The following is an 18,133-nucleotide window of genomic DNA, read 5'->3' on the forward strand; positions in this document are numbered from 1 at the left end:
GAAAACAAAGGCTTTGTAAGTGAAAGAGGGATTCAGAGTCACTCTTGTGTGATGGGAGGGATGAGCACAACCTGCAGAAGCTTGAAGAGGTAAGAGAGAAGAGTGTGCCCTTGGCCTGCACAGGACACAGCCCTGAGGGGAACTTGACTGGAGCCCAGAGGTCATCTTGCACTTCAGACCTGCATAGCTGTAATGATCTGAGTTGTTCTAAGCCACTGTTTGCTACGCTAGAAAGAGGAAGATAAAATACAGGATGTGTGTGTGTGTTTCTTTACTACTGTAACTTCTGAAGGTTAGCAATTTCTATGCATGTCATTCAGTGATGGTTTTGGGGCAAAGAAAGAGCCAGAATCCTGGGTAGTGCACTTTCATTTTCTTTGGGTTTGCTGCTGTCACAATGACATGACAGGCAGGACCTGCCCTCTGAGGGGCCACACTTCATTTGTCTCTCTGTCTATTACATTGGGAACCTTGTTCTTATCCATCTACATATCCCTGGCTGGTGGGAAGAGATGCCATGATCCCCACACTAATGGCCCTGTTCTGCCTGTGTGAGATATGCAGAGGGGTGAGGGCTCCCTAGTCTGGGAGGGGTACCAGGTCTTGTTCCATCAAGACCCCATGGCTAAGGAGGCACAGGAGAGAAGAACTGCTTAGGTTCCAGGGGCAAACCTCTCATAAGAAACTCTCTTTGCCTGGACTCCAAGACCCAAGTGCAGGGAGGTGAGTTAGTCCCCAGCTGTCTCAGGTCCCTGGCCATCACTGAGGATAAGGAGACACCCATGGGTAGTGGGGGTTGAAACAGCAGGTAGGACTGATGCTTTGGGGGCCTGCTAGGTCTTGTGCTGAGAGCTAAGATAGGAGGCTGGATGTCCTGGGATCCAGTCTCTGATTTCCTTCCAGGGACCATTCCCAAGCCCACTCTCTGGACTGAGCCTGGTTCTGTGATCACCTGGGGTGTGCCTGAGACTATATGGTACAAGGAGAACTTGGAGGCCCAGGAGCACCATCTGTGTAAAGGGTGAGCTCAGCACCCTGGTACACATATTACCTACTGCAGGCCAGCAACAAAACCAGGTTCTCCCTTCCATCCTTGACAGAGCACCATGCAGGGAGGTGATCACTATAACTATCATAGCCCCACTGGCTGGTCAGACCACAGCGACCCCCTGGGGCTGGAGGTGACAGGTGAGACAACATGGAGGGTACTAGCCTCAGGGTCTTCTCTCAAGAAGGGGGTGTACTCTGAAGGGTGGCCCTCTTACAGCCCAGCCCTGGGGATAGTATGGGAGGTGTAACACCATTTAAAACACTGTCTCCTTCTCTCCTAGGAGTCTTCCTCAAACCCAACCTCTCAGCCCTGCTCAGCCCTGTGGTGACCTTAGGAAAAAATATGACACCCCTGTGTGGCTCACAAGAATCATTTGACAGGTTAATTCTGACTAAGGAAAGAGAACATGAGCTATCCTGGACTCACAACGACACCCCAAATGGCAGTTCCAGGTCTTATCCTCTGTGGCCCCCATGACTCCCAGGTACAGTTGGAGGTTCCAGTACTCTGGTTATTACAGGAGCAATGTTCTGGTGTGGTCAGTACACAGTGACCTCTTGGAGCTCCAGGTGTCATGTGTGGAAGATCCAGCCTTTCAAGGAAGGTCTTGGAACTTGACACAGATCCCCAGGAGATTATGGTTTGTGGTGGGGTTGGAGGTGAGGGCTTCTGACCTCATTGACATACAGAGTGGGAGACAGGGGACCAGTGATGTATAAAACAAAGGAAATATTGAAAGCCAAAGTCAGAGGGTACAGAAGTGAAGTGACTTATCTCCAGATTCATCTGGTCCTGGTTGGTGGGATGAGATGCCGTGAACCACACACTAATGGACCTGTTCTGCCTGGGTGAGATGTGCAGAGGGGTGAGGGCTCCCTAGCTGTGAAATGTCACAACTGCACTCTTCAGAAGTGACCCACCTCATGGTCATCTGATTCCTTGCAGGGACCCTCTTCCAAACCCACTCTCTGGGCTTGGTCAGTCTCTGTGCTCACCTGGAGGAGCCCTGTGACCATTGGTGTCAGGGGACCCTGGAAGCCCAGGAATGCCATCAGCTTAAAGAGGGAAGCTCTGTGAACTAGGGCACACAGGCCTCACTGGAGACTTGAAACAAGACCAAGTTCTCCATAACATTCATGACTGAGAACCGTGTATGATGATATCTGTGTTTGCATTACAGCCCTGCTGGATGGTCAGAGCTCAGTGATCCCTGAGCTCCAGGTCTCATGTGAAGAAGCCCCATCTTGTCCCAATTACTTCATGAAGCCTAAAAACATATTGCTGTGAGCCGGCTGCCAGGGAACTCTAGGAACCCTGACACAGAGACACAAAGTATGAGAGACAGTGAGACCTGCAGGACAGAATTGGAGGAGCAAATGGTTGGTAGGGTATGGCCACTCAGTCCCTGGCTTTCTATTCTCCAAGGGTGTCCAGAAATCCGTAATCCAGGACTACCAGAGCCCTGTACTGGCCCTCTGGAGAGGACCTGACCCTCCAGTGTTGCTCTGACTATGACTATGAAAGATTTGCTCTGTACAAGAAAGGGGGACATGATGTCATCCTGCTCCCTGGCAGGTGGTCCCAGGTTGTGTTCTCTCACACCAACTCCTACCTGGGCCCTGTGAACCACTCCCACTGGGGTCAATACAGATGCTATGGTGCACAGAACCTCTGCTATTAGTGGTCAGCCCCCAGTGACCACCTGAACAACCTGATCACATGTTCACTCAGGGACCAGACTATGTGCAGGTCTTGAAGGAGAGCCCCAGGGTTTAGAAAGGTTGGGGTGTCAGGGAAGAAGAGAGACAGACAGACAGAGGAGGGTTGTAAGAGACAGAATTCTAGAAAACCGAGATTGTAGTCCTCAGATGAAGGCTTTTTTTAGGTGAGGTCTCAACTCAGGACAAGAACTCTTTCTTCTCCCTATGACAGCCCCCCAAAAAGCCTTCCCTCTTCATGCAGTCAGGTCCCATATTGTCCCCAGGAGAGGTTGTGACCCTGCTGTGTCAGTCACAGAGTCAGATGGACACTTTCCTTCTGTCCAAGGTGGGGAAAGCCAATCCAGCATCTAAGATCAAAATCCCAAGCTCAGCAGCACCAGGCAGAATTCTCCATGACTGCTGACTTCAGCCCTCAGTGGAACCTACAGATGCTATGGGTCTCATAGCTCATCACCCTACCTGTTTTCACAGACCATTGACCCCCTGGTGCTCACATTCTCAGGTGAGGAGCCCCTGATCTTGTCTACTGTGAGCTCAAAGGGCCACACAGGGCCCTTAGCCCAGATCAACTCTGGCCTGGATTGGGAGTTCGAGGATCAAGGGATGGTCAGCCAGAGAAATCATCTTTTAGAGAGGAGAACAATATTGGTTCTCCAATGTATGCCCCCCTCCTCCATCACTGAAATTCAAAACTTTCAGGATGGGAAAGTGGGGGTTTAGGGAAGTGACAGGATAGATGCATTATAGATTTATTTAATTTATATTTACAAAGACTCATCCACATAAATATCTGTAAACTGGCATATTTTGCATATTAATTCTTGGTATTTTCTGCAGATTCATGTTTGTAAGAAACAGAAATAATGTGTTTGTAAACTACTGACAGTTCAATATATAATGTACATATTTGGAGTATATAGCATTTGTGCATGTAACTGTATGTCTGTGTGTGGTGCTCTGCAGGTGTTTGTAATTATGTGAAGATTAGTTAATGAGAATGAAGCAGATGATTAAGCTCAGAGAACAGGCTGGGTGGGTGCAGGGAAGGCAGCCTCAGACTATCACCACTTTGTGCTGTTGATGTTTAGGACCAACCCTCATTCCTGGTGGGTCCTCAACTGGTGATTCAGTGGAACTCATGTCCAGTAGAATTAGCTTCTGTGGTTCTGTGTCCCAGAATGAACAGAGTGTGCACAGGGGCTCCATTACTGCTAAGTTGAGAGGCCATTTTTCTCAATGTTCCTGGACTTCTGGGAATCAGATTAACTTTGTCCTAAAGTGACTCAGACATACCAGTGAGGCTGAAGAATTGAATGAGGAAATTACAGGGAACTCTTATACAGCAGGGAAAGAGTCATTCAGGATTCACATAAAGTTATGTCATGAAGATAGCACACAGGAATGTGAAGCAGAGGAGGAAATGCTCAGTCTCTTAAACACTTCACACATCCTGCTCTTTGGTTTGCAGTAGGAGTTTAGAACATAAGTCCATCACAAAAACTCATTCCCCCAGACAGATGAAAGAGAATTGTCAATTGTGGGGTTAGACACAGAGTGTCAAATCTTGTCCTGGTGAAGATTGAACTGTGGTGGACATTCCTGGATCTTTGGGGAGATTTTGAACTTCCCTGACCTTTCTGTCTTCTTTGTCTACAATTCCCAGCTTCACAGCCCCAGGATTACACAGTGGAGGATCTCATCCACATGGGCATGACTGGTGTGGTCCTCGTGGTCCTTGGGATTCTGCTATTTGAGGCTCTGCACAGCCAGAGAAGGATACAACATCCAACCTAGAGGTGAATAGGAGAGATGACAGTGCCTACTGATGGAGCATGGGTGGTGGATTGGTCATTTCTGGAGGTTCTGGAAGAAAATTTGGGACCAAGATGGAGCACTGTATCTGAAAATGTACAAGGAACACGTGTAATTCGGGTGCAGAGAAACATGTGAATGCTGGTGAGCAGAGATCTTTCCCAGCTACACTGTCGAGTGGTCCTCCACCTTGATGGGGACTTTTGCCGACTGTGCCTCCTCTCCTCTCACCTGCACAATGGGAGGGTGAATCCCACAGGCCATGTTTGGGTCCTTGAATTTGTGCACCTGCTACTTTGCTTCATTTTCTTGTAACATTTTCCTATTTTCATTCCTAATTACCTTAGTGAGACTATATTTCATCAGAGAATGTGGATCTTGGGTGAAATTACAGAGAAAAAACCCTCAAATTCCAGGATGAAAAGAATTCTAAATGCAAAATGTCCTAACATGCTCTGGACTCACAAATGCTCAGTCCTCTTGAGATGTAGCTTGTATGGTTTCTCTAGAAACATAACAACTTGGGATAAGTGCCTTGGTGTTTGAAGGACCAGTTGAATTCTTCTGTTCATTGTTGGCATGTACAAAAGAACTTAACTTGTGTGTTAGCCCTGAATCATCTTCCTTCGATCATGATCACTTGATGAAAAATTCTCTTTTCTTTTTGTCAGATAATTCAGATTTTCAACATAGACAATCAGGTCATCTGAACAGAAAGATGGTTCTATTTCTACTTCTCACCTGTGTACCTCGTGTTTCCTTTATTTCTCTTCCTGCATTAGCAAGGAACGTGCAGTGCAATGCTGAAAAGGAGTGGACAGGAGGACGCCCTCATCTTCTTCCTTATTTACTAGGAAATTTTAGTTTTATCATGATTAAATATGAAGTAAACACCAGGCTTCTTTGTATATGAGTTAAATCAGATTGAGGAATTTCTCCATTCCTAATTTGCTGACACTTTTTATGAGAAATGGGTTTGGGATCAGACAAATGCTTTTCCTGCATCTACATAGAAATTCTGTTGTCGTGTATTTTTCTTTTTACCTCTGTAGCTGTGACTAATTACAGTACTTCATTTTTGAATGTTAAACTGACTTTACTTCCTTTGAGTCAATCCCACTTACTCATGGAATATAATTCTTTTACACATCATTGAATTTAATTTACAGTGTTTATATTCATGGCTTTATGAAAGAATATGTTCTGAGAAATGCATCCACAAGTGTTGTCACTGTGGGTTCATTGAGCATACATTCACAATGTCACATGGATCTGATGTCATAAAGTTCTCTAATTTGTGGAACTGCCATCACATGTGAGATCTGTCATTGACTCACAAGTCATTTGTGTAGTGTGAATGCATTTTTGAGGGGGTTTATGTTTATGAGAAAAGTTGGTCTGTACTTCTTTGTCTCTAAGATTTTGTCTGATTTTCATGTTAGGATAATGCCACCTAGAATGAGTTAGGTTCAGGTTCCGTGGCCTCACTTACTGGTCCTGTGTGCAGCTGTCTCAGTGGGTTTCCACCTCACCTTCACCATCTAGCATTTGACGTGAACCTTGCAGGATGAGGAGAGCCCTGGCTGAACGTCCCTGTCCTCCCCCTTCCTGACCCCATGCACATGTGTACACTGTTCCTGTCACAGCTCATCAGTGTCTGTGAGGTTTATTTTCTGACCCCATGGAGGAAGAGGTCACAGCCTTTTGGTCTCAGCAGGACCCAAAGATTGTGCATGACAGTCACCACCATGAGATGTCAACACACAGGCATTTCCCTGACCCTGGATTCTACATGGGACCCACCCACACCATAAGTTCATAAGTCCTTCTCACTATGTACTCAGCACATAGCCCCAGGTGAACTCCAGATACTGGGATGCAGGACAGATGACAAGGGATGTGTAAACAGACTCATCATTCCTGTCCCAAAGATGGAACACATGGATCATACTATCTACATCCATCACTGTCACCCTTCCCAAGGTCTCAGACACAGATACTTGAAGCCATAATGGAGAGAGGTGGACTCTAAAGCTGAACCAAGACATAAAGTTTGGATGGGTGGAACAGAGACAACTCACTCAAGTTCCAACTCCTCACCCTTGAGCCATCATGGAACTCCAATATATGAGACCCAGGCTCAGCATGGTTCTCATGGAGGGTGAGTGGACATCATCAGCACTATCCTCTCCTTGCATCCTCAAAAGTCAGAAGAGGTGTTTCTCTTAATTTAGTCCTGGTGCATTTCAGGTGTGGGTCCCTTGCCTTGCACCTTGGAGCTTGGTTTGTATCTAGGCAAGTAACAATGCCATGTGAAAAGGTCCTTCAACATCCCATCCATGCTGTTGTTGTGACATGAAAAATCCACCCAGGATTGCCTAACCTGGAAAGACTTAGAGATTAACACAACCATTTATGAGAGGAAAAATGGGACCTGGGACAGAATGAGGCTGCTTCTAAACTTCCCACGTTGGGCTCTTGTCAATCTGTGGCATAATTGGAAAATGCCCAAGTATGGAACTCAGGGTTCATTACAGATAAAAATCAATTTCTGAAAAAGGAGAAGTTGTGCATTTTATTTGGGACTCTAAAAAGGCCAATATGTTGGGAAATAGTGGTTTTGCTTCCTACAAAATTTCAGTGTTGAAACAGAGACTAGGTGGTACATGCACACCCATGGCATCCTCTCATTCAGTGAAACCTTGAGCTCTCCACTCTCATTCCCTCCACATAGTGGGGCAGAATGGAAAATCATAGTGGTTCTGAAACTCACCTTCCAGCTGTGCCCACACCATGGGGAAGGACAAGGAGCTTCTTTATTGGTCAATAAAATATGTCCTCTGTGAGGTTTTTGTAGAAAAATGTATATTGTTGACTTAACCATGGAAAGAAAAGCCAAGGGGCAACACTGGAGATGCTTCTTCCTACAGAACAATGAGACAAATGTCACTCCACATTCCTAGATGGATGTGAGAGTCAGCGTCCCATCAAGTACCCCACATTCAACTCCCCTGGGTGGCAGAGGACACAGGACCATGCAGCCTGCAGTGGGTGTGGGAATCAAGTCCTGATTCCAACTCCAGCTTATGCTCCTAACAAGGTAGCATTACTAAGGAAAATACACACATCCCTGGCCCTGAGTGCAGCTATGGGTCTTTCAGAAATCTATTTTCCAAGGATTTTAGGGTTGAGGATCACATGTGCTTCTCCACTATCCTGTGCAGGTTTGTGTCAATGCAGCATCTGCCATGTGGTCTGCAGGTGAGCAGCTACTCCATTGAGCAGGATGCCTTGGCACATTACATGATGGTGCATGAGGTGGAACTCTAATAGCTGCTGTGCTATTCGAGGGTGTTGGGGTAAACAAGGAGTTTCTGAGTGTTGAATATAAATCTGAGAACTCATGTTCTTGGCACCTTGATAAAAGCCCTCCAAGTCCAGATTCTTGAATGTGCTGAGATGATCCAAACAAAGTGAAGACATGTTCCACTGGACACGTGTATAATAAGTAAAAGATCTCCAAATCTATTGGGCTTCTACATGGAATTTAAGTACAGTGTGTGCCTCTAGAGGTGTGTAATCTCAAGGTTCTTCATTAAGAACCTTGAAAGGCAGCTGGCTCAGATGAGGCCACAAACAAGAGAAAACTTTGCAACAGATACATGCTGTAAAAAACCCGAGCCGCAGGATCCAGCAGAGCAGAATCCATGTATGGAGCATCTGTGGCAGGAGGCTGTGATGAGTCCCAGCATAGACCTAAAGATTTTAGAGTCACACTGTGACATGTCTTCAGAAAAACATTCTTCTTTGAGGAAGTGAATTCTGTGAATGCCTGAGTGTGAATGCCTGGACACGTGTAGCCAAGTCATCATGGAACCAGTCGTGATCATCATGACCCATCCAACCCTAAATTGAACTCATCCATGGTCCATTGTCAGAGAAGTAGCTCATAAGAGAATTAGCTGAAGAAGTTCCCAAAGGCATATGATGTACAAAATAGCAAACTGAACCTCTGGACTGAGCCAGGCTCTGTGACAACCTGGGGAAAACCTGTGACCACATGGTGTCACGGAAACCTGGATGTCCAGAATACTGTCTGCATAAAGAGGTATGCTGACCACCATAGACAAACAGACATCATTAACTTCACACACAAATTCACATGCTCATCCCCAGAACCTGTGATAGTATTACCTTAACTGAAAGAAAGGGGCTTTGCCAACTAACTTAAGGATCTAGGAAGGAAGATTAGCCACAAGATCACAACATAATAACAAAGTCCTAGTAAGTGCAAGAGGGAGGCAGGGACTCATTATCAAAGATGGAGTTGAGAAGGTGGAGCAGAGTTGGGAACAACATGCTCATCTGTGAGATGGGAGGGATGAGGAGGCACAGTATGCACAGCCTGCAGGAGTTTGAAGAGGTGAGTGAGCAGAATCTGCCCTGGGCCTGCAGAGGACACAGCACTGAGGGGATCTGGACTGGGTCCCAGATGTCACCTTCCCTTCAGACCTAGAGAAGTGCAACATAGTGATCTGAGTTTTTTTCAGACACTGTTTGTTACAGCAGAAATAGGAAGGTAATATATTCTTTGTGTGTTCTGTGTGTTCGTGGTTGTGTGTGTATGTGCATTTTTTTATGACCATAAGTGCTGGAAGTTAGTGATTTTGTTGCATGTCATTCCTTGATGTACAGGAAAATACTCAAAAAACGTTTAGATGATTTTGTGTCAAAGAAGAAGATAAATCCAGATGGAAGTAGCCAGAGGTCACAGACATCACCATTTCTGTCTCATGTTTCTGCCAAGAGACGTGTTCGCCACACCCCAGTGCTTCAGAAATGAGAACCAGGTTCCTATACAGTGCATTTCCATTTCCTGTTGGGCTCGTGATATCACAACCATGTGCGAGGCAGGACCTGCGTTCTCAGTGGTCACACTTCGCTTATCTCTCCATCTTTCCAATTGGGCACCTTACCCTTATTCATTTGTCCATCCCTTTTCAATATGAGAAGATGCCATGAACCCCAAACTCATGATTCTGCTCTTCCTGGGTGAGATGTGAAGAGGGGAAGGGGATTCCCTAGTTTGGGAGGGTTGCCACCCCAAAGCCAGGTATTGGACATCAAGAGAACCCAGAAGCTCAGGAGAATCTGGAGAGGAGAGGTCCTGCTCAGTCGTCAGGTACAAACTTTTCAAAAGGAACTCTCTTCCAAGGCTGGGTCTGGACTCCAAGATGCAAGGGTTGGAAGGTGAGTTTGTCCTCAAATGTCCCACATTCCTCCACTTCACTGGTGAAAAGATGACACCCTGGGCATTGAGGATGGAAAAACCTCATGTTTGAATGATGTTGGGTGTGCCTGAACGGTCTTTCCTTGAGAGATGGAATGGAGCAGGGGATTTTCTGAGACCAAGCCTTTGATTTCCTTGCAGTGATCCTCCCCAAACCTACACTCTGGGCTGAGCCAGGCTCTATGAAGCCCTGAGGTATGCTGGTGACCATATGGTGTGAACCAACCTGGAGGCCCAGGAGTACAATCTATTAAAGAGAAAAGCTCAGCACCTTGGGACACACAGAAGCCTCTGCAGTCCACAAACAAGGCCAAGTTCTCCATCACGTACATGATAGACCAAAATGCAGGGAGATATCACTGTAACTATCACAGCCCTGCAGGCTGGTCAGAGGACAGTGACCCCCTGGAGCTTGTGGTGACAGGTGAGAGGACAATCAGGGGTCCCAACATCTGGCTCTGCCCCCAGGAATGGGGTCTACTGTCAGGGGTGGCCCATCTCACAGCCCAACCCTTGAACTACATGAGAGATGTGAGCCAATTTGACACAGTGACCCCTTCTCTCCAAGAAGCCTACAGCAAACCCAGCCTCTCACTTCTGTCCAGACCTGTGGTGACCTCAGGAGGGAATGTAAACTTCAGTGTGGCTTATGGCTAGAATATGACAGGTTCATTCTGACTAAAGAAGGAGAACACAAGGTCTACTGGGCCCTGGACTCTCAGAGATATGCTAGTAGGCAATTTCAGGCCCTGTTCTTTGTGGGCCCTGTGACTCCCAGTCACAGGTTAATATTCAGATGCTTTAGCCATTACAAGACCCAACCTCAGGTGTGGTCATCCCCCAGCGATCCCCTGGAGGTCCTGGTATCAGGTGAGGTTGCTTAATTATGACCCAATTATTTTTGAATCTCTAACACTTTGTCATAAGCCCTGTTCCCAGTGGGAGGGAAGCTGTGTCACCCTGAGTCAAAGACCCACGCTTGAGAGACAATGTGGCAGGAATGTACTGTTTAGCCCCTGACCTGTCTTCTTTCCAGGGATATGAAGCAAGCCATCCCTCATGAACAAATACGGCCCTATCTTTGCCCTGGAGGGACCTTGAACCTCCAATGTCACTCTGCATGTGGCTATGACAGATTTTCTGTGGAAAGAGGAGGAGGCATGCCCTCACTCTGCAGCATTTCCAGCAGCCCCAGGCTGGGCTCTCTCAGGACAAATTCCCACTGGGACCTGTGAGCAGCTCCCATGGGGGCTGGTAAAGGTGTATGATTCACACAGCCAGTCCAATCAGTGTTCAGACACCAATGAACCTCTGGACATCCTAATCATAGGTAAAGATCCCAGCAGGGTCAGTCAGAGACCAGACTGCACAGCCCATGCTGGTGGATTCCCAGAGGTGATGGCCAGGATGAGGTCTGTGTGCCTCAGAAAGTGGACATTGAAACTGTGTAGAGGTGGGGAGGGGAAGAGAGAAAAGAGAAACAGGAAGATGTCAATCCTCAGAGACAGGCCTTTTGAGGTCTCAGCTGAGACCAAGGTGGGGCAGCCCCTCACCCTCCATCTTCACTCTAGGCCAGCTCCCTGAGAGACCCTCCCTCTGAGTGCAAGTATGGTAGCTGATTTCCCACTTTACCTCACCCCACCCTTGTCTCAGACCAAAGTGCTGAGTGCTCAGCAGCATCAGGCATAATCCTCCATGACTGCAGTGATCTCAGCACTCAGGGCACTACAGGTGCTCTGGGTTTCAGAGGTCATTCCCCTACTCCTTGTCACTACACCAGTGACCCTCCTAACTCCTGGTCTCAGGTGATGAACCCCTGAGCCTATCCACTCTAAGCTCAAAGGATCACTCAGGGCCCTATCCCTGCCCCCAGGATAGTTCTTAAGTTGGTTGGGAGTGAGGCAACTGGAGGTAGTCTCAGCCAGCGGGAGGGTGACTCCTCAGATAGGGGTAGGAATGCAGGGGTCCTCCCAGGTATGTGCGCCCCTCCCTTTCATTGGAATCCAGAACATACTATATGGACATTGAGAATTCCTTGAGGAGGCCACAGGGTAGATGTATGGGAGTGAACAGAGATGGGGTCTTCGGGGGCATCCACAATCCCTCACTCTATTCTTGTACTTATTCATAGGACCTTCTGGGGTACCAACACCCCCATATTCAGGGCCCATCTCAACCAATAATGAGTATCAGGGGCCTCTGTCCAGGGAGTTTCTTGGGTCTCCAGGCTGCCTTGAGACATCTCAGACTATCAAAGTCCTTGTTCCTGTGCCAGCTCTACTTATGTCCAGGTTGGTGGTTTGGGGTCACATAGAATAGTGGGTGGGAGCCCATAAACTATAGGGTCTCAGTGGCTGGGCTGCATGAGGGTGGGTCTAGACAGAGGCAGATATTTGGAAAAGTAACTGGACTGAGGTAGAGATCAGGTAGCCCCGTGCCTAATCTCCCTTGCATCCCCATGGGCCCTGAAAATCAGCAGATCCCTAGAGAAGTAAGCAAGGAGCATGTTAGGAGGTGGAGTCCAGGTAGGCAGGGGCTGAAACAAAGGGTTGTTGCAGACTCCTATGGAGATGTTGACTTGGACAAGCCCCTCTGCCATCTGGGCCTCAGTTTCTCCAAGTATAAAGGAGAGGTTTGGACTAGAACTTAAAATTCCTTTCAGTGCCAACATTGGCTATGACCTCATGGGAGAGGAGACCTCCCAGGGGAGACTCCAAGACCCATTTGTGCAGTGGACCTGTCCCCTCTGACACAGTGATGGTGACATTGTGCAGGAATGGGCACAGGGCAGTGACTGGGACAGTCAGATTCTTTCCCTCTTGTTCAGGGGCATGGGGGTTCAGAGGCTGGGCAATGGGATTAGTGCAGCCTTCTCTGGAAACACTAACTTGGACAAGCCCCTCCTCTATCTGAACCTCAGTTTCTCCTAGTGTAAAGAGAGGCCTGACCCAGACCTTTAAACCCCTTACAGGAGCTGTGATCTTGGCTGTGACCTCCTGGGAGAGGAGGCTTCCCAAGACAGCCTGCAGGATATGATTATGCCGTGGACCTGTCCCCTCTGCCACAGTGACAGTGACATTGTGCAAGAGAGGGGCACAAAGATGACCCTGCACCCAGGACAATTTGGATTCTTCCTTTCCAGTTTTGATTCCTTTATTCCTACTCTGGATAGGGCTTCCATTATTGTCTTTTAATTCTTTCACTTTTTGCTGCTAAGGATTGATCCCAGATTCTTGTGCATTCTATGCATGTGCTATCCCTCTGAGTTAAACTCCCAGCCCTTGGATTTTTGAGACAGTCTCACTATATTCCCTGACTGACCTTGAGCTTGCAATGCCCTAGCCTCTGGCTTTGGCAGATCAGTGCTGGGATTATAGCTGTGTGCCACAATGTCTAGCTTCTGTTACAATCTTGATGAAAAGTGGTGTGATTACAGGCTCACCCCTATAATCCAAGGTACATAGGAGGCAGAGATCAGGGGGACAGCCGTTGGAAGCCAGCCTGGGCAAATACTTTGTGAGAACTTACCTTGAAAAACACCTTCACAAAATGGGCTGGTGGAGTGGTTCAAGTGGTAGGCCCTGAGACCAAGCCCAGTACTTCACCAAAAAAATAGAAAAAAATGGATGTGAGAGTGACATCCCTGTCTTGTTCTAAAATGAAATCATTCATATTTTCTCATGAGAGCCACTGTGGCATGCAGTTCCTTGTTGAGCACCCAGCACCTGTCCTTGTTGTATGTGGAAGAGGAGGGAGAATTGGATGGGCCAGCAGGATGTGGTTTCCAGATTTTACTTGGAAACAGGGAAGATGCTGCAGCTGATGGGATAGGAGGATCAGTTGAGGACAGGACACAAGGACACTTCCTTGGGAGCTCTTATTTCTCATTTCAGAGGACACAGCCTCTCATCCACACCTGCCGGGTCTCTGATTCCTAGCAGAGCAGTTCAAGAGGCTGCTCAGACAAGGGAGGTGTGAGGATAGTTAAGACACCTAAAAATTAGCTAGCATTTGTTGCCCTCAACACAGAGAAACTAAAGCAGATACCTTAAAAGCAACTGAGGCCAATAGGAGAAGGGTACTAGAAACTAGAGAAAAGGTTAGATCAAAAAGAATTAACCTAGAAGGTAACACACATGCACAAGAAATTAATGTGAGTCAACTCCCTGTATAGGTATCCTTATCTCAACTAGCAAAAACCCTGGTTCCTTTCTATTATTGCTTATACTCTCTCTTCAACAAAATTAAAGATAAGGGCAAAATAGTTTCTGCCAGGTATAGAAGGGGTTGGCGGCAGAGGGATGGGGAGGAGTGGGTAGTAAAGGAGGGGGTGGGGGCAGAGGGGAGAAATGACCCAAGCATTGTTTGCACATATGAATAATAAAACAATAAAATTTTTTTTAAAAATTCAAGAGTCTGCTCAGGCCATGGTTGGTCTGATTGTGGGTAAGGCTAGAGCCCCCACCAGATTCACTCTGTTAGACTCATCCCAATTGTGGCTACGACTGGTTTGGCTGCTCTGTAGTTCACCTTATGGCCTCCATACTCAGTGTTCACCTGAGACTAAGAAGGGGCCATGCACCTGCTCACTGGAGTGTCTCAGGATCCCTACCCAGGTTGTCTGTGTGCAATTCAATTTGTTCCTACTGTGCATATTCTGCTTATAATTGTTTCATTTTTCTGAAACTTTCAAAATAATTTTTTCACGTGGAAATTTACACCAAGATATATGGATGTATACTTTAAAAGGAAGTGATTCTGTTTACACAGGTTTGGATCACACTGTACATTAGTTATGCAGAATATCTTCCCTTTAATATCAAGTCTTCTTATTTTTATGTTTAAACTCAGGATTATTTTAGACTTTAAAAGTATTTTACCACAGGCACCTGTGACTCACACCTGTAATCCTAGCTACATCGGATGCTGAGATTGGGAGTATCACAGTTTGAGCCCAGCCCAAGGAAATATTTCAGGAGACTCCAATCTCCAAAACATAAACAGAGAAAAATGGGTGTGGTCCAAGCAGTAGAATACCTACCTGCTTTGTAAGTGTGAAGACCTGAGTTCAAACCTCAGTCTCAACAAAATAAAAAAAATTTACACTTCTTTATTCATAAAAATTATGCATGTTCAGAGGAAATTTTTCTGAATTGTAAGGTTACTTTAATCATTTGAAAGTCATTTTTATTGCTTTATGCTTTGTAAATAATGATTGAGTATACAGGATAAAAGTAAGGGTTTGTGACTATGAATTTTATTTCATATGAAGTTAAGGTTCTCTCCCTTCTAATTTCAATTAATGCTTTTTGATTTTTGGATAAAATTTATATCAAGCACAGTGAGGTGGAATTTCAGTTCTTTCTAAATTACACACTTATTATTCTTGCCTTGTAATGTATTTATAAATACACATATATATCCTATAAAAAGTGTGTATATACACATGTGCTTATATGTGTATAGGCATATTTACATTATACACATTGTATATCTAGTTTATATTTGTTCAATGTTCTCAAATATTCACCCATGTTAATAATGTTCAACTGATATGCTTTTACATGTTTTATGTAGATTTAATCTTGAAAATTAGCAATATGTATTTTTACTTTTTAAAAAATTTTTGATTACCTTATAATAGTTGCACAGGGAGAAACATTGTGTATTTATGTATATGTTCACAATGCATCTTAGATTTATCCTCTCCATCATTCTCCCTCTTCCTTCCTCCCTGCCGCTTAGAACAATTTCAACAGGTTTCCTTCTTCTATTTTCATCTATGGATACAAAATACATCCACCATATTCACCCTTATTAACCCTTTGCTTATGCTCACCCCTTCCCACTGTTACCTAAACATAGAAAAGGTCTATTTTACATTTGTGACCTTCACTTATTTTTTAAGTGTGTATTGACAGGCTAAGGGAGTTTCACTTTTGTACTTCAGGCCGGTATATGTCATGCTTTAATCAATTTAACCACCATGCTACTTACTCTTTCTTTGTCACCATGCTCCCCTAATATTCAACGCCTTAGAGTAAGTATAATATATTCACATGGAGATGGGTTTCTTCAGTATAATTTCACTCTATAACATTTTCTTTTCCTTTCCTACCTCCTGTAGTCCTCTTAGACGGACTTATTAATACAATTTTGTTCTCCCTCATTATGTACATGTATGTATACATAGATACATGATCATATACATAAGTACAAATACATTTAATTTACAGTTTGAGCTTTCACATATGTGCAAAAACGCAACCTTTGACTTTTTCAGCCTGTCTTACTTCACTTAACAAAATGTTCCATCCATTTACCTGCAAACATGATTTCATTATTCTTTATGACTGAATGAAATGCCATCGTGTATATGTATCATGTTTTCTTAATCCATTCATTACTTGTGAGGCATGTGGACTGTTTCCAAAGCCTGGCTATTGTAAATAGTGCTGCAGTAAACATGGGTGTGCAACTCACTCTGTCATATCCTGGAGCTCACTCCTTGGATACACAACTAACAGTGATAGCGCCAGATCCTATAGTAGTTCTATCTTTATTTTGTTCAGGGAATTCAATAAACAATATGGTTTCCATGAACCACTGACATCACCACACTTCAGAATATGTGTGTATAAGCTTTCTTGGGGGAGGTTTGTATGTGTAACATTTCAGGTGTTTCTTGATAAGGGACATTTGTTAAGAAGAGGTTAAGTGCATGATGAGGTTTAGGAACTGGCGGGGTGGGGTGCAGTGGACGCAGCCCCAGACTGTAACCCCATTGCACTCCTGATGCTCAGGATCTCTGAACTTCAACCACTCACCCCGGGATCCTGGATCTTCAGTGGTGAGTCAGTGGATACTCATCTCCAGGGTAATTAGCTTACATGGTCCTGTGTCCTAGCATCAAGAAAGAGACTAGGGAGTCCATTATTTCTGAACAGGGAGACCCTTTCTCCCACTCATCTTAAACTCTTGGTGATCAGATAAAATCTGTCCAAAAATACTCAGATCTCAATTACTGAACTCACATAGCACTGTGGGGTAGAAGAATGCAATGACATGTTTAGAGGGAACGCTGCTGCAGAAGTACTAGGGTTTATTCAGGATCTGCATGGTGTTATGTCATGAGAATAAGACACAGGAATATGGACCTCAGGAGAAAGTCTCAGGTCTTTTCAACGTTCACACATCCTACTCCTCTTCTTCATTCTAAGGAGCAGCTGAGAACCTCACCAATCACAGAACATGTCAGACCCCAAGATGGGTGAGTAATGAAAATTCTCAGATATAGGGCTGGGCACAAAGGTAAAGTGCTGTCCATGGAATCAAGTGCCCTGGGTGGACCTGCAGTGATTCTAGGTAGTTTTGTCCTGCTCTGACCTCTATGTCCTCTTCCACATCCCCAGGCTCACAGTCTCAGGATTACACCATGGAGAATCTCATTTGCCTAGGCATGGCAGGCCTGGTCCTTGTGGTCCTTGGTATTCTGTTATTTGAGGCTCAACACAGCAGAGAAGGACGTGAGATGCACTCTGAAGATGAATAAGAAACAGGACACCATGCAGAGCAGTGGAACCTCAAAATGAATATGACAATCCCAGGAGGGTCTGGAAGAAAATCTGGGGCATGAGTTGGGGGACTGTTCTGAGAACGTCCAGGGAGCAAATGTGGTTGGGGGGATGGAATCTCTGGGGTTGGGTGGCTCTTTCTCTGCTAAATTGTGATTTCCTCCACATTGCTGTGGACTTTTGCTGACTGCCTCTCTTCTCTCACCTCCATGATGTGAGGGTGAATACCACAAGCCAGGTGTGCGTCCTCATCCTTGTGCACCTACTGGTTTCCTTCACTTTCATGTAGCATTTTCCTCTATATTTAATTACCATTTTCCCATTGTGTTTTAATTAGGCTCCATCTTTTCATCTGAGAATATGAAAACAATTAACAGAACAAATGAAAAATCTCAGATTCCCTTATGAATAAAATCCTAAATGTACAATGGTGTTCTAACATCTCTCTGGACCCTCAAGCCCTCAGTCCTCATCAGATGCCAGTTTTCTCCCAAAACGTAACAAATTTGATCCAACACACTGATGCTTGAAGGAATAGTCTGATGGGCACTGCTGACATGCCTCTCAAAACACACTGTAAAACAAAGTCCTGATTTGTGGCACAGGCTGAAAACTGTATACTTTCCTTTCATGTTCAAGTTCAAAATGCAGATGTCATGTCAGGCATGAGGGTTTGGGAAACAAT

The 18,133-nt window shown here is 45.4% G+C and overlaps 2 pseudogenes; both read left to right on the forward strand.

The window, feature by feature from the left end:
* The first annotated feature begins 1,106 nt into the window (after positions 1 to 1,106).
* On the forward strand, positions 1,107 to 4,643 carry LOC109674495 (leukocyte immunoglobulin-like receptor subfamily A member 6; annotated as a pseudogene).
* Positions 4,644 to 6,729: 2,086 nt separating this feature from the next.
* On the forward strand, positions 6,730 to 17,448 carry LOC109674494 (leukocyte immunoglobulin-like receptor subfamily A member 5; annotated as a pseudogene).
* Positions 17,449 to 18,133: the final 685 nt, after the last annotated feature.

This window comes from Castor canadensis, chromosome 16, assembly GCF_047511655.1.
Source record: "Castor canadensis chromosome 16, mCasCan1.hap1v2, whole genome shotgun sequence".
NCBI lineage: Eukaryota > Metazoa > Chordata > Mammalia > Rodentia > Castoridae > Castor > Castor canadensis.